Below are 22,513 nucleotides of genomic sequence, written 5' to 3'. Positions count from 1 at the left end.
ATATTCATACAAAAAAAATGTAGCCCAAAGTGCTTTACAAAATGAATAGAAAAATAGAAGACACAATAAAAAATAAACATAAGTCAACATTAATTAACATAGAATAAGAGTAAGGTCCAAAGGCTGGAGAAAAAAATAAAATCTGTAGGGGATCCAGACCAAGAGACCAGATTGTGCACGTGCCTTGGCGTTTGTTCAACTTAAAATATGGGTTATATGGGGTATCAGGGATTATAAAGGGAGGGGGGCAGCCCAAAAACCAGTGGTGATGCAGGGACAACAATTCCAATTACGAAGTAGGACTACAATACGCCTAATGGAAGACGTCATCATCAGCACGCACAAAGCTTTCTACCAGCCAAAGCACAATCTTAAAGATCATAGGTACATGCAGAATATTCTTCTCAACTAATCTGGTAAATAGTTTCTCTGTCTCAGTGGATTACAGCTTTTGTCTTAATGTGCATCATTCTGTCGCTTGGCCAAACTGAATTTCCAAAAAGAATCTTTTTTTCCCTATTTACTTATGCCGGCAACTTTGGGCACTTCAGCTACTTAATCAGCATTGTCAATAATGACTTTACCACACAGCAATGAGTTAATAATTCATTTTGAATTCAGGAAAAATATTTAAAAAAAAATAATTCACATACATAGCACATTTTCATACAAACGATGTAGCTCAAAGTGCTTTACATGATGAAGAAAGAGAAAAAAAGACAGAATAAATAAGAGTTAAAACAAGGGAATACTAATTAACATAGAATAAAAGTAAGGTCCGATGGCCAGAAACGACAGAAAAAACAAGAAAAACTCCAGACGGCTGGAGAACAAAAACAAAATCTGCAGGGGTTCCAAGGGCACGAGACCAACCAGCTCCCTCTAGGCATTCTACCTAACATAAATGACCTCAATCAGTCCTCATTCTATTCAGGGTTCACATGGAAGAACTTGATGATGATGGTCGTGTGGACTTCTGGCCTTTAATCCATCAATGTAGGGACATCACGATACTTTGATAAGGTGGTGGTGCAGATCGCCACCACAGAAAACCAGAAAAAGAATAGAAGAGAAAGTAGGGTTTAGTACGGATTATGGAGCAACCTTGAATGATAATGGTAATTAAATGCATATACAGTGTATCAGAATTAAACTAAAATGAAGCCACAGTCATATGAAAAAAGTTTGGGAACCCCTCTTAATTCTTTGGATTTTTGTTTATCATTGGCTGAGCTTTCAAAGTAGCAACTTCCTTTTAATATCTGACATGCTTTATGGAAACAGTAGTATTTTAGCAGTGACATTAAGTTTATTGGATTAACAGAAAATATGCAATATGCATCATAACAAAAATTAGACAGGTGCATAAATTTGGGCACCCCAACAGAGATATGACATCAATACTTAGTTGAGCCTCCTTTTACAAATATAACAGCCTCTAGACGCCTCCTATAGCCTTTGATGAGTGTCTGGATTCTGGATGGAGATATTTCTGACCATTCTTCCATACAAAATCTCTCCAGTTCAGTTAAATTTGATCGCTGCCGAGCATGAACAGCCTGTTTCAAATCATCCCATAGATTTTCAATGATATTCAAGTCAGTGGACTGTGACGGCCATTCCAAAACATTGTACTTCTCTCACTGCACTGCCTTTGTAGATTTCGAAATGTGTTTTGGGTCATTGTCTTGTTGGAATATCCAATCCCTGCATAACTTCAACTTTGTGACTGATGCTTGAACATTATCCTGAAGAATGTGTTGATATTGGGTTGAATTCATCCGACCCTCAACTTTAACAAGGGCCCCAGTCCCTGAACTGGCCACACAGCCCCACAGCATAATGGAAACTCCGCCAAATTTGACAGTAGGTAGCAGGTGTTTTTCTTGGAATGCTGTGTTCTTATTCTGCCACGCAAAGAGCTTTTTGTTCTGACCAAATAACTAAATTTTTGTCTCATCAGTCCAAAGCACTTTGTTCCAAAATGAATCTGGCTTGTCTAAATGAACATTTGCATACAACAAGCGATTCTGTTTGTGGTGTGAGTGCAGAAAGGGCTTCTTTCTCATCACCCTGCCATACAGATGTTCTTTGTGCAAATTGCTCTGAATTGTAGAACGATGTTCAGATACACCATCTGCATCAAAATGTTCTTGCAGGTCTTTGGAGGTGATCTGTGGGTTGTCTGTAACCATTCTCATAATCCTGCTCATATGCCACTCCTGTATTTTTCTTGGCCTGCCAGACCTGCTGTGTTTAACAGCAACTGTGCCTGTGGCCTTCCATTTCCTGATTCCATTCCTTACAGTTGAAGCTGATAGTTTAAACCTCTGAGATGGCTTTTTGTAGCCTTCCCCTAAACATTGAGACTGAACAATCTTTGTTTTCAGATCGTTTGAGAGTTGCTTTGAGGATCCCATGCTGTCTGTCACTCTTCAGAGGAGAGTCAAAGGGAAGCACAACTTGCAATTGACCACCTTAAATACCTTTAACCACTCATGATTGGACAATCCTGTCTATGGAGTTCAAGGCTTAACGAGCTCATCCAACCAATTTGGTGTTGCAAGTAATCAGCATTGAGCAGTGACAGGCATTCAAATCAGCAAAATGACAAGGGGAACCACATTTGTGCACAGCCAGTTTTTCAAATTTGATTTATTTCATACAACTAAATACCACTTCACTAAATAATCTTTGTTCAGAAAACACCGCAGTACTTAGATGTTCCTAGGAAATAAAAGACATAGCACTGTTATCTTTTCTGTTGAAAGTAGAGTACATTATTATGTAGGCTGAGAGGGGTTCCCAAACTTTTTCATATGACTGTATGAGAAAGCCATGTTAAAATAATGAGTTTCTAGCAGTTTTTTAAAATGTTCCACCGTATCAGCCTGGTGAATTTCTATTGGCAGGCTATTCCAAATTTTAGGTGCATAACAGCAGAAGGCCACCTCACCACTTCTTTTAAGTTTAGCTCTTGGAATTGTAAGTAGACACTCATTTGAAGATCTAAGGTTACAATTTGGAATATAAGGTGTAAAACATTCTGAAATATAAGATGTAGCAGATTATTTAAGACTTTGTAAACCATAAGCAGTATTTTAAAGTCAATTCTGAATGACTCAGGTAACCAGTGTAGTGACATCAAAACTGGGATGATGTGCTCAGATTTTCTTTTCCTAATTAAGATTCTAGCAGCTCCATTCTGCACTCAGCATTCTACTTAAAACTGTCACATAAATGTACTTAAATAGATCCTTATTGTTTTTGTAGGCCTCCTCTTAGAGGATATAATGCAGTGGATCATGTGAAAAGCTGGATTTGGGCAAGTGCCGGTGAAGAGACATTCACACACTCCCACGATTACAGAGAAAAGGTACTGATGGTTCACGTAGGGCAAATGATATATTTTTAAATTATTCTATCACCTGCCTTAGAAAGTTACCAGCGTAGTATATATTGAGGCCAGGTGCAAGAACAACAGCTCCGAGAGAGAGGAAGAGGAAATTTTGGGAGGCCAATTGGGTTGTCCAAGGAGAAAGCAAAAATTAAAAAGAGAACAGAGAAGAACACATTTTGTTGTATGTCCTGTATGCAGGAAAAGTAATGTAATTAAACAATAAGGTGGGCTGGGTACCCTAGTCGCTCCGTCCGGTGGGTCATTTCAGCCAGTAATGTCGCTACCTTCCGGGACGCCCTGGGTTTTATGGGAGCTGGACCAGAAGGGATCAGTTCAAATGACCTCGCTGGGCGGCTATGGAGAAAGAAGGAGATGTCAATGTCAGTGGCGGCACCACCTCTTGTTTTGGTGCGTTATTTCATGACTCAACTGAGCCTGCAAGGAGGTCCTTCAACATGCAGGCGTGACGATAAAAGCCTGTGGGACATACGGGACCTGAGCCGATTGGGAAAGACTGACTGTGCCTGTCAGGAGGACGTCTCCTCTGTGGGCAGGATCCTGTGTGGGGTAAGCAGAGGAGACGTCTGTTTTAAATGAATGCACCGGGGACTGAGTTTTGTTTCAGAATTGTGTCCTGTCTAGTGATTTTAATCTTGTTTTATCGGATTATTATCAGATTGTTTTTAACCTTCACATTCATTGGCTTTTAATGGATTATTTATTTATTGAAGAAAATTTTGAAGCACTGCAGTACTTATTGGAACACATTTTGATTTTTGATTTTAATAAAAACACTTTTGCAACCACCTCTTGCTTTAAGTGTGTGTTCTTAATTGCCCAGCTCATCTCGGTTCATGACTATCGACGGTTCAACTGGGAGCATGGAGGCGACCCGAACCGTCACGGTATGTTTAAAGTCAATTCTGCCAAATGCAAATTCTTTTTCATTAAGATATTGAGCTTATTCTTATCTGACCAGTACTGTCATTCTAGGTTTATGAAAATATTAATTCATAAATAATAATAAACGTTATGTTCAACATATGGATCAGTGCCTGAAAGCATATTCAGCTCTTCTAACATCAACCCAATTTGTTTCTTTTCCTCCCCATAAAGTTTAAATAAACCTGGAATAATTCAAACAGATGGATTTTAAAGTGGTAATTAGTATAGTACCTAATATTTAATTTGCAATAGGAAAATGCCTTAACTTTTACATATTTACAGTAGCCAAACAGTATGTTTGTGTTTTTCTATATGTTTTGTACTTTGCCATTATAATATCACTAAATAAATAAATATTATATTTGCTATCATGTGTTCTTCAGAGAGACCCCAGTAGGAAAGGCACAGAGAAGCCCCCTGTGAAATGGAATCCCTTCCAGTTTTAATGAAGTGGCCTCAATTGGCTTCATTTAGAATTAAGTTAATTGGGTTGGGTGCAATATTGGTGTGTTTCTTTCTGGAAGTGTTCCCATATTTTCCAAGTTTAAACAGTGGCTGGGCTCTCGTGTCACCCTGTTAGCCCAGACTTTAATTAGATCTGGCATTCCCCTCATAATGATAAATGCTGAGATGATGAATGGAAATGCAAATAAGTGTGAAGTGGCTCAGCCATCAGAGCAGAATATCATTAACACTTTCCTGCTGTTGAATCGATCACTGTCACAGGCGGGATCCCTTAATTCTGTAACAGCACCAGAGGGGTAGTTAGACGTTATACGATCAGGGCAGGTGCCGTAGTCCTTGCAAAACAATGCAAAACACAAAGTAGGTGGAACTTCCATATTTATGCAGTACTCTACAGCTGTAGAATTCATTTATTTCATAAAATAAAGATAATAGTTAGAAAAACCTTTTTGTATACATAGTGAATACATTTAGAGAAGCAATATGTAGATACTTGTTCAATACAAACATAAGAATATGAGAAAACTTCAAAATTATTAGAGGCTATTCAGTCCATTGAGGCTGTTTGCAGGCAATGCCTCTGCAATATTGTGAAGCTGTAGAGATCATTTATGTGCGAAATATACTGTAAGAGCCAATCTTAGAAAGTTAATGCTTTCAGTTAAATTCATATTAGTGTTTGCTTAATTTGAATAGAGTATAATTTTCTTTCATAGCTATAGATCAGCCTGGGCGGAGTGGTGGCTCTAAGGATAGGGATCTGCACTGGCAATCGGAAGGTTGCTGGTTTGAATCCCATAAACGCCAAAAATGACTCTACTTCAATGGGCCCTTGAGCAAGGCCCTTAACAACAACAATAACATTTATTTATATAGCACATTTTCATACAAATAATGTAGCTCAAAGTGCTTTACATGGTGAAGAAAAGAGAAATAAAAGACAACGTAAGAATTAAAATAAGACGACACTAATTAACATAGAATAAGAGTAAGGTCCGATGGCCAGAGAGGACAGAAAAAACAAAACAAAACTCCAGGTGGTTGGAGAGAAAATAAAATCTGCAGGGGTTCTGAGGCCACGGGACCACCCAGCCCCCTCTAGGCATTCTACCTAACATAAATGAAACAGTCCTCTTTGTATTTAGGGTTCTCGTGGAAGGACTTGATGATGACAGTCATGTAGACTTCTGGCTTTTAATCCATCAATGTAGGAACATCACGGTGCTTTGATTAGATGGTGGTGGCACAGATTGCCACCACAGAAAACCGGGAAAAGAAACAGAAGAGAGAGTAGGGTTTAGTATGGATTATAGAATCATCGTAAATAGTTATGATAATAAATTGAATATACAGAGTATCAGGATTAAATGAAGGTGAAGTTATCAGAAAGCCATGTTAAAGTAATGTGTTTTCAGCAGTGTTTTAAAGTGTTCTTCTGTATTAGCTATTGGCAGGCTATTCCAGATTTTAGGTGCATAACAGCAGAAGGCCGCCCGCCTCACCACTTCTTTTAAGTTTAGCTCTTGGTATACTGAGCAGACACTCATTTGAAGATCTAAGGTTACGATTTGGAATATAAGATGTTAGACACTCCGCAATATAAGATGGAGCGAGATTATTTAAGGCTTTATAAACCATAAGCAGAATTTTAAAGTCAATCCTGAATGACACAGGTAACCAGTGTAGTGACATCAAGACTGGTGTGATGTGTTCAGATTTTCTTTTCCTAGTTAGGATTCTAGCAGCTGCATTCTGCACTCGTTGTAATCGATTGATGTCTTTTTTGGGTAGTCCTGAGAGGAGTGCGTTACAGTAATCTAGTCGACTGAAAACAAAAGCGTGAACTAACTTCTCAGCATCTTTCAATGATATAAGAGGTCTAACTTTTGCTATGTTTCTTAAGTGAAAAAATGCTGTTCTAGTGATCTGATTAATATGCGATTTTAAATTTAGGTTACAGTCAACAGTTACCCCTAAGTTCTTTACCTCCGTCTTGACTTTTAATCCTAATGCATCAAGTTTATTCCTAATAATCTCATTGTCTCCATTATTGCCAATCACTAACATTTCTGTTTTCTCTTTATTTAGCTTGAGAAAATTACTATTCTATACTATTAATCTGCAATTGCTCCGTCCAGGGTATGACATTAATCTGCATCCAGCCCTGTAAGTAGGCTCTCCAACCTGCAGTGAAAAACCTGAGGGGTTGGTGGCAGAATTGGCACTCCAGCCACCATAAAAAACCTCACACTGGTTCCATTCCATCTGAACTAGCGTGGTGCTGAGGTGTCACCTGTTGCATGACGTCACTCGGGTCCTAATCTGGGATCCTGAGATCGTTTGTCATGTGGTGGGTGCGCCAATGCGCTGTATCAGTGCCTGCCCCTAACCTCTATAAATCAGTGGTCTCAAACTCCAGTCCTGGAGGGCCGCAGTGGCTGCAGGTTTTCATTCTAACCCTTTTTCTTAACTAGTGACCAGTTTTTGCTGCTAGTTAACTTCTTTTTGAATTCATTTTATTTGACTTGTTCTTGAAGACTCAGACCCCTTAATTGTTTCTTTTTTCCTTAATTAAAAGTCAAACAATAATGAGACACAAAATGAGACAAAACAGGACCAGCAAACTGTGACCATCATACAATATCTGCAAATAAAGAAAGACAAAGGTCTTAGGAATATTGATCTGCTCAGGTCCTCAAAACATTTTACCAGAGCTCTTAGAAAAGAGGAAATCAATAATTTCGGAAATGTCTGCTATTGCTCGAAGAGAGCAGCAACAAGCCATGAAATTAAAGAACGGGTTTAATTAACGACAAGACCCAGCGCCTAATTAAGTAACCGGTTAGAGTGAAATTGGTCTTCTGTTGGCTCACTCACTTCACATTTCAAGTCTGTTTAGGTGCCATATAAGATAAGAAATGAAGCAATTCAGAGGGATGATGAAGAAACTGATGGGAACAAATCTTAAACAAAAAGTGCATTAAAATGAAAGGAAAAGGAATTAATTAGCAGTAGAAACTGGTCACCAATTAAGTAAATGGTTAAAATGAAAACCTGCAGCCACTGTGGCCCTCCAGGAATGGAGTTTAAGACCACTGTTTTAGATTATGGTATAAACCTTTAACCTCCTGTAAGTTAACATGAGCTAAAATCTTCTTAGCTGTATCACTGGCTGCAGCTCAAAGCGTGGTGCCACCATCGAGAGAGATGCGGAGAGAGCAGACCAGATGAACAACATCTTTAACAGGTTTGACCACCCTAACCCACTCTCACCTCAGAGTACTGCACCCTCCACCCATCCTTCTGCTGATACCAGCATAGGTGAGACATCCCCACCCACAATTACAGCAGCCCAGGTAAACAGAGAGCTGAGGAAACTTTGTGCCAGCAAAGCAGTGGGTCCAGATGGTGTATCGCCACGACTGCTGAAGGCCTGTGCATTGGAGCTGGGGATTCCTCTACAGCACATCTTCAACCTGAGCCTGGAACAGGGGAGAGTCCAGTGGCTTTGGAAAACATCTTGTATCACCCCAGTCCCAAAGGTATCACGTTCTGATGAGCTGAATGACTTCCGACCTGTTGCTCTGACATCACATGTGATGAAGACCATGGAGCGGCTGCTGCTTCACTACCTGAGACCACAGGTCCACCACGCCCTCGACCCTCTGCAGTTTGCATACCAGGAGAAGGTTGAATCGGAGGATGCCATCATCTACATGCTACACCGATCCCTCTCCCACTTGGACAGAGGCAGTGGTGCTGTAAGAATTATGTTTCTAGACTTCTCTAGTGTCTTCAACACCATCCAACCTCTGCTCCTGACAGAGATGGGAGTAGACTCACACCTGGTGGCATGGATTGTGGACTATCTTACAGACAGACCTCTCAGTATGTGCATCTCGGGAACTGCAGGTCTGACATTGTGGTCATCAGCACAGGAGCGCTGCAGAGGACTGTACTTTCTCCAGTCCTGTTCAGCCTACATACATTAGACTTCCAATACGATTCGGAGTCCTGCCACATGCAAAAGTTCACTGACGACACTGCTATCGTGCATCAGGAGTGGGCAGGAGGAGGAGTATAGGAACCTAATCTAGGACTTTGTTAAATGGTGCGACTCAAACCACCTACAACTGAACACCAGCAAAACCAAGGAGCTAGTGGTGGATTTTAAGAGGACCAGGCCCCTCATGGACCCCATGATCATCAGAGGTGACAGTGCAGAGGCTGCAGACCTATAAATACCTGGGAGAGCAGCTGGATGATAAATTGGACTGGACTGCCAATACTGATGCTCTGTGCAAGAAAGGTCAGAGCCGACTATACTTTCTTAGAAATATATCAGATTTTTATCAGTATGCTGCTGTTACAGTATGTGAATTCCCCCATCGGATTAATAAAGTATCTATCTATCTATCTATCTATCTATCTATCTATCTATCTATCTATCTATCTATCTATCTATCTATCTATCTATCTATCTATCTATCTATATCTGTAATACAGTGTGTTAATGAAGTCAGTGTGCATTTGGAATAGTCCCATTGCAAGCATGGACTTAAAGACCTATTTGTAGTTTGTAAATGGGACAGGCCTACAGTTTTCTGAATGTTTAGAAATGGTTCAACTGTATGAGCAAACTTAAAGAATGAAACAATATATATAAGCTTTACACAGAACATTTCTTGAACAAGAACTTTAATTTTCTTTGCTGTATACAATTTTTTCTCTATTTTTGTGTGAACTGTGTCACACACGTGCGCATGGGAGGCAGTTGAAGAGCTCACAAAAGGATAATTCCACACCAGACCAGGGAGTGGCAGAGTGCACTGATCCTTCCTCTTTTTCATCGGCAGACCAACCACGGCAAATTCTGCCTGGACTCGAGGAAGTCACTTCTGGTTCCAGGCCCGAGGACGTCACTTCCCATTCTGGCCCCATGGTTGTCACTTCCGGTTCCGGGCCCGATGACATCACTTCCCCTGTCTGGCTTTAAAACCGCCATGTTTACCTGTCATTGTATTCTATTGTTGGACTGAAGTCTGTTGAGGCCTATTGTTCCTGGAACCAAACGTTCATCTTTGGCAGGCTAATTCAAGTATAAAGGCAGTCAATCAGTGATTTTGGCAGGTTTGAACCCCAGGGTCCAGGAGCTGTGAGGCAGAAGCACTAATCCTATTCCTGACACCAATGATTTATGAATATTGTAGCAATATGGAAGCACATTTTTAAGCTAAATGACCTGTTTTGTAATAATGATGTGGGTTAAGATTGTTAGTTATATTTACAACAGATTTAGCTGCCACCGCTTTTTATTTTATTTACATTTAAAAATGAATTTTATATTAATAACTTTAATATTTTCAGTTTGCAGTTTTTCATAATCCCCAGCCCAACCTCTACACAATCTTGACAAAATAGAAATTGAAAGGAATAAATCCTAAAAATGCTTTTAAACAAAGACGTTGACAAGACGCTCTTAAAGGCAGTGACTCACTGTTGCTTTTATCCTTACACCAGGATAACAACTGGGATGCCTACATGTTTTGAAACAACAAGTAAAAGAAGAGGTTCAAAAAGCCTGAACGTTCCACAAGGCGTCAGTGAATGAATGCTTGCACTTGATTCCCTAGTCCTTCACGTTGTGCATCCTACTAAGCATTAACGACAGTCCCAGGCTTTGCATTCCTTCAGGCGAGTTTAAATGGAATTAAAATGTAGGACAGCCATTTGAAGATGACAAAAAAATGTTGCTTAGCTGCAACAGGTCTAGTATTTAAATAATATTTATGAGAACATTACAAAATGGCAAGTCCAGGTGCATCTAACACGTCATAAGAAACCAGTTTATCGTGGTTAGCAGAAGACACAACCTGGGGGTGGGGGTTTGTACATCTTTCTGTTACTCTGCCATGGATTCCTTTTTTTATTCTATTATTGAGTAACTTAAACTTCTCCCATCCTTTTTCTGGGCCAGCTTTTTTTTCCAATAAAGTGTTTTCAGCTGCCATAGTTTACGTGATGCATAAGGCAGGTTGGTTCTGGGCTTCACTCAACTTCACAGGTTCAAAAAGAATGTGCAAGCAGGCATCAGGCAAGAATTTGAAGACGTTTTCTGTTCTGTAAAGCAGCAACACTAACTTCTGTGCTTCAATGTTGTATGAAATGGCAACTTCCGGGTGCAAATCTGGCACAGCTCTCAATTGTTGTTGAAAACAAGTATTCTTTTAGGTATAATGAAGTCTCCCTATACCTAAACCGTTCGTCCAGTCTTGGAGAGTGTGCCATTCTATTGCAGAGCACATTTAAATGCACAGAAGTACTGGAACAATTTAGAGTAGCCAGTGTGAAGAAAAAATTCCTAACGTGTTTCCAACTGTGTTCTTGATGAACTCATTTAAAAGTCACAGTCACGACCCAATGGACTAATTCCATTCATAATTTTAAATACTTCAGTCATGTCTCCTCTTCATCTTCTTTTGCTTATACAGAAAAGCTCAGCTCTTTTAATCTTTCCTCATAAATCATCCCCTGTAGCCCTGGAATCAGCCTAGTCGTTCTTCTCTGGACTTTTTCTAACTCTGTTATGTTGTTTGTGAAATCTGGAGACCACAACTGCACACAGTACTCCAGATGAGGCCTCACCAGATGTTATAAAGCTCGAGCAGAACATCGTTGGACTTGTCTGCTACACATCAAGACGCTAGATAGACGTCTATCTATTCATCCATTATCCAACCTGCTAAATCCTAACTACAGGGTCACGGGGGTCTGCTGGAGCCAATCCCAGCCAACACAGAGCACAAGGCAGGAAACAAACCCCGGGCAGGGTGCCAGCCCACCACAGGACACACACACACACACACACACACACACACACACACACATACGCAAATCAAGCACGCACTAGGGACAATTTAGAATCGACAATGCATCTAACCTGCATGTCTTTGGACTGTGGGAGTAAACCAGAGTACCCGGAGGAAATCCACGCAGACACGGGGAGAACATGCAAACTCCACGCAGGGAGGACCCAAGAGGCGAACCCAGGCAGCAGCGCTACCCACTGCGCCACCGTGCCGTCCTAGACCTCTATTGTGTATTCATATCTCACATTTCTACTTCGTATGTGTAATACTTTGCCACAAATCTGCCCAAGCCTGTATGCTGTCCAAACCCCTTTGTAATCATTCAATGGATATAAGACTTCTTTCTAATCCACCTAGCTTGGTATCATCACTCAACTTAACCAGCTAGTTCCTTATCTACTCTCTCTCTCTCTCTCTATATATATATATATAAAATCCTAAGCTTAAAAGTGCAATGATTTTGTGCAACTATTTTATGTGATTTTTTTATGTCATGTTTTTTGTCACACTTTTAATCAGGCTTATTTTAAAACCTACATATATATGTTAGTATCATTCTTTTCAAAGTTTGATTGTCTTTATCAAACTTTAATGTGATGTTGTTAGGTTTTTAGATTCAGATGTCCGCCCGTGTATATACAGGGTGGGTATGGAAAGTATTCAGACCCCCTTCAATTTTTCACTCTTTTTTATATTGCAGCCATTTGCTAAAATCATTTAAATTAATTTTTTCCTCATTAATGTACACACAGCACCCCATATTGACAGACAAAAAAAAAGAATTTTTGAAATTGTTGCAGATTTATTAAAAAAGAAAAACTGAAATATCACACGGTCCTAAGTATTCAGACCCTTTGCTCAGTATTTAGTAGAAGCACCCTATTGAGCTAATACAGCCATGAGTCTTCTCGGGAAAGATGCAACAAGTTTTTCACACCTGGATTTGGGGATCCTCTGCCATTCCTCCTTGCAGATCCTCTACAGTTCTGTCAGATTGGATGGTAAACGTTGGTGGACAGCCATTTTTAGGTCTCTCCCGAGATGCTCAATTGGGTTTAAGTCAGGGCTCTGGCTGGGCCATTCAAGAACAGTCACAGAGTTGTTGTGAAGCCACTCCTTCGTTATTTTAACTGTGTGCTTAGGGTCATTGTCTTGTTGGAAGGTAAACCCTCGGCCCAGTCTGAGGTAAAAAATTAATTTAAATGATTTTAGCAAATGGCTGCAATATAACAAAGAGTGAAAAATTGAAGGGGGTCTGAATACTTTCCGTACCCACTGTATATATAGGAGGGCACGGTGGTGCAGTGGGTAGCACTGCTGCCTCGCAGTTAGGAGACCTGGGTTCGCTTCCCGGGTCTTCCCCACATGGAGTTTGCATATTCTCCCTGTGTCTGCGTGGGGGTACTCTGGTTTCCTTCCAAAGACATGCAGGTTAGATGCATTGGCAATTCTAAATTGTCCTTGGTGTGTGTGTGTGTGTGTGCCCCAGGGTTTGTTTCCTGCCTTGCGCCCTGTGTTGGCTGGGATTGGCTCCAGCAGACCCCCATGACCCTGCAGTTAGGATATTGCGTGTTGGATAATGGATGGATGTATATACAATATACACAAACACATGCCCATACACACACATTATGTATATATATATATATATATATATATATATATATATATATATATATATATTATTAGCTTATAAGGTCAAATACACATAGACAATATGTATGCTTTACTCTGTATTGCTTATTTTTGTTAAAAAGCAGCCTCGAGAATTCTAAAGGTTATGGATATTATGAATGATTATTTCTTCATCCTCATCAAACTATACTTTAGATAGTAATAACTGTGAGCGTTTAAAAGCATTGAACTAATTACCTCTTATTTGCATACAGTTACCGCATCTCTCTTAAAGTTAGTGGGGACACTGAGTCTTTTGTCCCCGCCACTAATAGCAAAGGACTTAGTCAAGTATATCCTTCCCAATTGTCCTTGAGGAGGTAATTGGATACTGTCGATCTGCAGTAAAGGTCAATCCAGTTAATGCAGCAGGAAAATGGGGAGGCATCATTATAGCACTCACAAGGACACAGGTTAAAGAATGTGAGCCAATTCATAAACTGTTTGTAATGTTAAATAAGCTTGATAATAGGAGACTCTAAGGTCACCAATGTCAGTGCTCTTTTGGGGGTCTTTGCTATTTGATGCCTTCACACTCAAAAAGAAACATCTCAGATATCTTATTGTTAGCACTTGCTTTTTAATTTATCTTAGGATTAGCGCACTGTGCTATGTCTTTTTAAGAAAACAGAGAATGCCTATTGTGTATGATTTTAAAAAACAGAGTCAGTAGGCATCAGTTACTGTATAGTAGTACTGTTTAATACTGTTTAAAAAAATTTTAACAAATATTGTTTTATATTGCTAGGGTTTGGATGTGTGACCTTTTCTTCAATTTATATTATATTTATATTCATTAATCCATGAACTGTATGTTTGCGTTGTTCACAATAACATTGACAGTCTCAAGGTATGGCTTATTTCATGTGATTGGCTTTGTTATTTTATTCTTTTTCAGTCCAGTTGATTCTATTCAGCTGTCTAATGATTTTTGGTTGCCAACCATCCATTAATCTATTGTGTTTACTAAGCTCACTTTATTGAGTGCTTAGAGCTCATGAAGCCCTGGTTAGGTTGCCAGTCGGTGACTTTGACATTCACTCCTGTAGGACGGCTTTGGCTCCTGCATTGTTTACATTGCCTTCCTTTGCCTTGCGCAGTAATGTGGTGAATCATTTTATACAAACTATGTGGAAAAAGTAAGTAAACCCCATGGATTTTTTTTTCTTGTTAAATATATGTAAAGATATCAAGATTTAAAATTCATTTAACCAAAATCAGTACATAAAGGTGATGTAATTGGGGAAAAAAAAACATGAAAATGTGACTTTGCAATAATGTATTAGTTGGTATTGCTCCCTCAAGTTGGCATTTCCTAAAACTGTCTAGTATTCTCTGACATCGACAAGAAGAAAGTTTCTTTCTTACTCCTCCATGTAGAATTCTTTCATTTGTGTGATGTTTGAGGGGGTCTCTTGTGTGCACAGTCCATTTTTAATCCCCATTTCCCCACAGCATCTTGATGGGATGTAGAGCCAGGCTTTGATTTGGCCATTCCAGAACTCTCCGTTTCTTTCTTTTCAGCCATTCCATGTTTAAGGTCATTGTCATGTGGCAAGGTTCACTTTCAATTGAGCTTCAATCTTCTGACAGATGGTCCCACATTATCCTCAAGCACAATGAAGAATTCCTACTGGATTCTGTGATGGTGAGCCTCCTAGGCTCTGATGCAGCAAAGCAGCCCCAAGCCAAAACACGTTCACCTCCATGCTTTACAGATGCTATCAGGTTCTTCTCGTCAAATGATTTCTTTGGTTTTTGCCAATCGTGTCTCCTGGTGCTGTTGGCAAATAACTCTAGCACATTGTTCCAGAAGTCCTGGTCTTGGCCTAGACATTCTTAGGTGAACTTTAATCTTAAACTTAATCCCCTGACATTCGTTGTGGACAGCAAGCGTTTCCTCCTGGAGCACCATTTAATCCAGTCCATAAATGAGAGTTTTCAGTTTTTGATCTTTAATAAGACTGCAAACCTTTCTGAAAACATGTTTTCAATTTGTCATTATGGGTTGTTGAATGTACAATGATGTGCAAAAATGGCCAATTTATCTGTTTTCAATTAAATCTACAAGATAATCCAATGTGCAGAACGTGAAGGGGTTTGAATCCTTTCTGAACCAGCTGTATGTAAATTTTACTTTTAAACTTTAAATAATTAAGAAAGCAGGGTGGACCTAACAGTGATCAAATCAGAAATCAAAGAATACAATTAAGAAACATTTCTCCACCCATCTATCGATTACCACAACTATTCAGACAGCAGGAAAAATAGAAGCATTGGAAGATGAAAGGACTATCAGTTGTGCATCGAAAAAGGTCTCGAGAATCAAACTCAAAATTTACTATGTAAAAAATCTGTAACAAAAATCAAACAAAAGCATTTGAAGAATGTATTTAGAAAGCATCCACAGACTTGGACAAGTTGTTATATGTAGTGACGGCAATAACAATGCTGCACCCGAATATGGCGCACGACTACAGCTTTCGCGACAAAAATCCCTTGCACACTGACCTAGCAACAGATCTTCAAATTGTGGTCGTCTGATAAGTGGTGTTCTGATACGATTCTTTCTATACAAAACAATAAAATCAACTTGGCTCATATATATTTCTAACAAGAAAATGTATTAGTGCTCCGTGTGATTCCGTGTGATTCAAAAAAATTGTAAAGCCTGGGTAAAAATGTACAAAACCTAAGCAATCCTAACAACAACCATTATAACTTCAGTCTCTTTCAATAGCACTTTTTAACCATTCAAAGAACTTTACTTAGACGATGTGAAACCACTTCAACAACCACCGATGTGCAGCATCCCCCTTGTTGGATGATGCGACGGCTGCCATTCTTGTACCAGTGCGCTCACCACACATTAGCTATTGAGTGGTGAAGGGGTTAGAGACATAGAGAGAGAAACTTAGCTAGTAAGGGACAGCAGATAATTTGGGGGCCAAAATGGCAAAAAAAAAAAAAAAAAATCATTCTTCAACCTGGCTGGGATGCCTGTCCATCCTCCGTGGCACTTACAGTGTATTTTTGTCTTTATTTATTTTATCAGAAATATTCCTCCAATAGGGTTCTACCCTTTGCAAAACAACTCTCTGATCATGCCAACTTCTTTACATTGGTCATTCAATGAGAAGTCAAGTGTTGCGGCCAAAGCTTCCATATTGTAATCTTTTTAGTTAGCCAATTTAATGTGGTGGCACGGTGGCGCAGTGGTAGTGCTGCTGCCTCGCAGTTAGGAAACCCGGGTTCGCTTCCCGGGTCCTCCCTGCGTGATGTCTGCATGTTCTCCCCGTGTCTGTGTGGGTTTGCTCTGGTTTCCTCCCAAAGACATGCAGGTTAGGTGGATTGGCAATTCTAAATTGTCCCTAGTGTGTGCTTGTTGTTTGATAGATACTTTATTAATCCCAAGGGGAAATTCACATAATCCAGCAGCAGTATACTGATACAAAAAAAAAAATATATTAAATTAAATAGTAATAAAAATGAAAAAAAAATAAAAATAAAATTAATGTTCGCATTTACTCCCCCGGGTGGAATTGAAGAGACGCATAGTGTGGGGAGGAACGATCTCCTCAGTCTGTCAGTGGAGCAGGACGGTGACAAAAGTCTATCACTGAAGCTACTCCTCTGCCTGGAGATGACACTGTTCAGTGGATGCAGTTGATTCTTCATGATTGACAGGAGTTTGCTTAATGCCCGTCGCTCTGCCACCTTTACTCCTACAATAGAGCCTGCCTTCTTAACAAGTTTGTCCAGGCGTGAGGCGTCTTTCATCTTTATGCTGCCACCCCAGCACACGACCGCGTAGAAGAGGGCACTCGCCACAACCGTCTGGTAGAACAGCATCTTACTGCAGATGTTGAAGGATGCCAACCTTCTCAGAAAGTATAGTCTGCTCTGACCTTGTGTGTCCTGCGGTGGGTTGGCTTCCTGCCTTGTGCCCTGTGTTGGCTGGGATTAGCTCCAGCAGACCCCCGTGACCCTGTGTTCGGATTCAGCGGGTTGGAAAATGGATGGATGGAATTTAATGTGTCATTTTGTTTGACTTCTCATTACATCAATAATGGCTAACACAGCACAACACGCTAGTACTATGTTTGTCATTCAATAATAATTTATTGGTGGTCTTTACAATAGTGTGACTAGAGCTACTTACACAAAAGCTTATATTTTTATGTATATTTAAGTCACCTTTGATGAGTCATCTGATTAAAAAATAAACAATTCATACATTATACTAAATGTTCACTTTGGCTCTATCGACATGACTGCTGTGAGTATTCTCTTCCCTGAACTCTTTGACAGTTTATATTAAGGTCTTTATCTCAGGCCTTTAATATCTCATTCAATATTTATTTCATTTTACACACATTCCAAATGCACTTAACATGTACAGTGATTCATATTTTTACATGAGCTCTAGCAGATTAAGTGACTTGCTAAGATTTACTAAGTGCGCTAGCAGTGGGATTTGAACCTGCAATCTTGGATATCCTAATCTAACAGCACTGGCACTCAGCCATATCTAAAAGTGTTGTGGCCTGCTCGCTAAACGGAAAAGAGTGAGATCTAATCTGATCCCTTGAATTCTGAACTTCCCAGTGTTAAGAGTTTCATGACACATGTCTAAAATAATAAAGGCTCCACCCAGTATTTCTAAATATTGTTCAACATTCAATTTAATTTAGCCATATTTGTCTTTAAAAGAAACATGATGTTATGTTTAGGCTTTGGTCCCATTCATGAATTGCCCTCAGTGACTTGAGGAGACATTGCTCTGGACTCTCCTATTCAGCTGTAAAATGAGAATAGTTAACCCAGGCTGCTAGCCATAAGCTTGAGCCTTGTAAGAGAAAAGAGACAACAAGAATAAAAAGTTGGGGTACCTGCCTGGTAACTCCGTATAAATGAATTGCAAAGCAAAGCAAAAAAAAAAAATGCAATAATTGCGGAGACATCTTTGCAGATGCAAGTTCAAGGGTAGAACTGACAAAGATAGAGGAGCTTCCGCTTTTGGATCCTTCCCAAAAAAGACATAAATCGTTTGCAACGAGTGCAGAATGCAGCTGCTAGAATCCTAACTAGAAAAAGAAAATCTGAGCACATAACCCCAGTTTTTATGTCACTACACTGGTTACCTGTGTCATTCAGGATTGACTTTAAAATTCTGCTTATGGTTTATAAAACCTTAAATAATCTCGCTCCATCTTATATATCGGAATGACTGACACCTTATATTTCAAATCGTAACCTTAGATCCTCAAATGAGTGTCTCCTTAGAATTCCAGGAACAAAACTTAAAAGAAGTGGTGAGGCGGGCGGCCTTCTGCTGCTATGCACCTAAAATCTGGAATAGCCTGCCAATAGGAATTCATCAGGCTGATAAAGTAGAGCACTTTAAAACACTGCTGAAAACACATTACTTTAACATGGCCTTCTCATAACTTCACTGTAATTAAAATCCTGATACTCTGTATATCCAACTCATTATAATAACTATTCATGGTGGCTCTAAAATCTGTACTAACCCCTACTCTCTTCTGTTTCCTTTTCTGGTGTCCTTTTGGTGGTGGCTTGTGCCACCACCATCTACTCAAAGCTTCATGATGCTCCAACAATGATGAAAGGATTAAAAGTCAGAAGTCGGTATGACCATCAACATCAAGTGACTCCGTGAGAACCCTAACTACAAAGAGGACTGTTTCATTTATATTAGGTAGAATGCCCAGAGGGGACTGGGCAGTCTCGTGGCCTGGAACCCCTACAGATTTTATTTTTTTTCTCCAGCCGTCTGGAGTTTTTTTTTGTTTTTTCTGTCCACCCTGGCCATTGGACCTTACTCCTTTTCTATGTTAACTAATGTTGTCTTATGTTAATTTCTTATTTTGTCTTTTATTTTTCTTTTCTTCATTATGTAAAGCACTTTGAGCTACTTTTTGTATGAAAATGCGCTATATAAATAAATGTTGTTGTTCTAGCAGGAAGAGGCAGGTCCATGTGGACTAACAACAGAAGTGACATCAGAGGTGTTATAGCCGTCAATCATCCGGTCTGCAGAGGGAGGAAGAAAAATGCCATTAAGAGGCAGTGCCAACCCCTGGAGCGGTGGTAGAGTTACAGTCACTACAACAACAACAATATTTATTTCTTTGGCACATTTTCATACAAATGATGTAGCTCAAAGTGCTTTACAGGATGAAAAAAAAGAAAAAAGACAAAATATAAAAAATAAAATTAGGCAATACTAATGAACATAGAATAAAAGTAAGGTCCGATGGCCAGGGAGGACAGTGTGAAAGATGTCCAGACACAGACAGACACTGAGACAGACAGAATTCCAAGAACACACCCGTTTACTTTCTGCTCCTGCACACAGCTCCAAAAAAATGCACAAATCACCAGGAAAGCTTACAGTAATTTTCTTTATTCTTTCCTTCCTTCTTTTTCTTCTCTTCTGCCTCCTCCACTCCTCTCTCGCAAGCTCTGTCCACTACCACCCGACTCTGGCTCCCATGAATGGAGTGAGGCGGCCCCTTTTACGTTGCACCCAGATGTGCTCCAGGTGCGCCCGGTTGAACCTTCCACAGCACTTCCTGATGTGGTGGAAGTGCTGCCATCCAGGGCTCCGGGATCATCCAGGCACCCCCTGGAGGTGGCCACGGACCCCAACAGGGTTGAGCTTCCAAGCACTCAATCTGTAATCCTGATGTAATCCAGGGTGGCTGCCCTCTTGTGCCCCGGGGAAGATACTGCTCCTCTCCTGGTCCTTCCTTTTTCCAGGTGCCCCGGTGGGGCCAGGTCCCTGGTCGTCTGCCACAACAGACAAAACAAAAAAAAAAAAAAACTGGAGAAAAAAACAAAATCTGCAGGGGTTCCAGGCCATGAGACCACCCAACCCCCACTGGGCATTCTACCTAACATACTGTAAATGATCTCAATTAGTCCTCATGGTTTTCAGGCTTCACATGGAAGAACTTTATGCTGCTGGTCATGTGGATTTCTGGCCTTTAAGCCATCTATGTAGGGACATCAAGGCTTTTTGATCAGGTGGTGGTGGCACTGATCGCCACCACTGAAAACTGGAAACAGAACAGCAGAGAAAGTAGAGGTTAGTATAGATTTTGGAGCCACCGTGAATGATAGTGATAATTAAATGCATATACAGAATATTAAGGATTAAACTAAAATGAAGCTATGAGAACGCCATATTATAATAATGGGTTTTTAGCAGTTTTTTAAAGTGCTCCACCATATTAGCCTGGGGAATTTCTAACGGTCAGCTATTCCAGATTTTAGGGGCATAACAGCAGAAGGCCGCCTCAGCACTTCTTTAAAGTTTAGCTCTTGGAATTCTAAGCAGACACTCAATTGAAAATCTAAGGTTATGATTTGGAGTGTAAGGTGAGAGGCATCCTGAAATATAAGATGGAGCGAGATTATTTAAGGCTTTGTAAACCATAAGTAGAGCCCTTCAGCTGTCCCCTATGTGCACCCATGTGACAATCTTCACTGCTAAGGAGTCCCTAAACCTTTTTCTTTCATGGAAAAGTAGAAATATGCCATGCCAAGATCAGTGTTTCCATCTTGAGGTCACTGACAACACTCTCTAGATCATTCAACTGTGCCTTTCATGCTGTGCTCCCCCATTCTATGTTTTTCACAATGCTTCTTTTATTTGATAACAACCATAAGAAGAATCTTTGATTTAGTTATTCAACACAGCACAGCAACGGTTCCAATTTTCTTTTATCTACTTTTTCTAAGAACATAGTGAGCCAAGATGACTTGTTTGCAGGTATCTCATCTCTGGACTTTTTTTAATTGAAATTGCATTTTTATTGTTAGAAGGCTTCATTTGCCAACTGCACTACTGACCTTAATCACACTTTGTGGAAGTTGATCTGCATATAACATGTGGACTGTAGGGGGCACACCAGCTTCCCAAATACCCAAAACAAACAGGCATGTCTTCTCTCTCTCTGTGTCTCACTGCCTCCTCCGCTCCTCTCGCAAGCTTTGTGTACCTTCTGATTGACTCTCGCTCGCTGATGTGTCGTAGGCAGTCCCTTTTATTTTCGTCCCCCTAGAAGAGCTCCCAGTTTTCCACACACATTGTCTTTCAGCAATTCTGGGAGAGGCAAAAACCACATGATGTTGGGACTCCCCAATCCTGCAGCTTCCCCTGGCGAATACCAAGGGACCCAACAGGGCTGTCACCTGGGGTTACAATACCCGGCATGCCCTGTAGGCACCCATGATTCATATACATCACCAGGTGCTGAAAATCTTCTCTGGTGATGCTCCGCCAAGCCTCTAATGCAGCCATCTTCACCTCCGGCTTGTTTCGGGGGCTTGTCCCCTTAAGTTTTCTCTTCATCATATGTAAGGCCTGCTCCATTGGATCTAAATCAGTATTCCATTTTTTAGCTTAGAAAAACTCCTGCGTTGCCTTAGCAGTCCGTTTGAATCATTGTCTTGTTGCGGGATGAAGTGCCATCCAATGAGTTTAGAGACATTTACTGGAACTTCAGAAGATCAGATGTTGCTGTATGCCACAGAATTCATTGTGCCCTCAGGAGTTCCATCATTCATGAAGAGAAGTGTGCCAGGACCTGTGGCAGCCATGCATGCCCAAACCGTAATACCCCCAGCACCATGTTTAACAGATTATGTGATCTGCTTTGGATCTTGGGCAGTTCCTTGTCGTCTCCACACTTTGCTCTTGTCATCACTCTGATCCAGGTTCATCTTTGTCTCGTCTGTCCACAAGACCTTTTCCCAGAATTCTGCAGGCTCTTTAAAGTCATTTTCTCAAACTGTTATTTGGCCATCCTGTTTTTGTGGCTAACTACTGGTTTGCATCTTGCAGTGTGGCCTCTGTGTTTCTGGTCATGAAGTCTTCTCTGACATGTCCACATCGGTCTCCTGAAGACTGTTTCTGATCTATCAGACAGGGGTTGGGGGCTTTTTCTTTACCATAGTGAAGATTCTTCTGTCGTCAGCAGTGGAGGTCTTCATGGCCTACTAGACCCTTTGCGATTACTCGGCTCACCAGTTCGTTCTTTCACCTTCATGACATTCCCGACTTGTATTTGAGGTCATCCTCAGGTTTTACTGATGTCTTGAATGCTTTTATTCTTGTTTTTCAGCCTCA

This window comes from Polypterus senegalus, chromosome 15 (assembly GCF_016835505.1).
Source record: "Polypterus senegalus isolate Bchr_013 chromosome 15, ASM1683550v1, whole genome shotgun sequence".
In the NCBI taxonomy this organism is placed as follows: Eukaryota; Metazoa; Chordata; class Cladistia; order Polypteriformes; family Polypteridae; genus Polypterus; species Polypterus senegalus.
Note: the sequence above shows the minus strand (reverse complement) of the source record.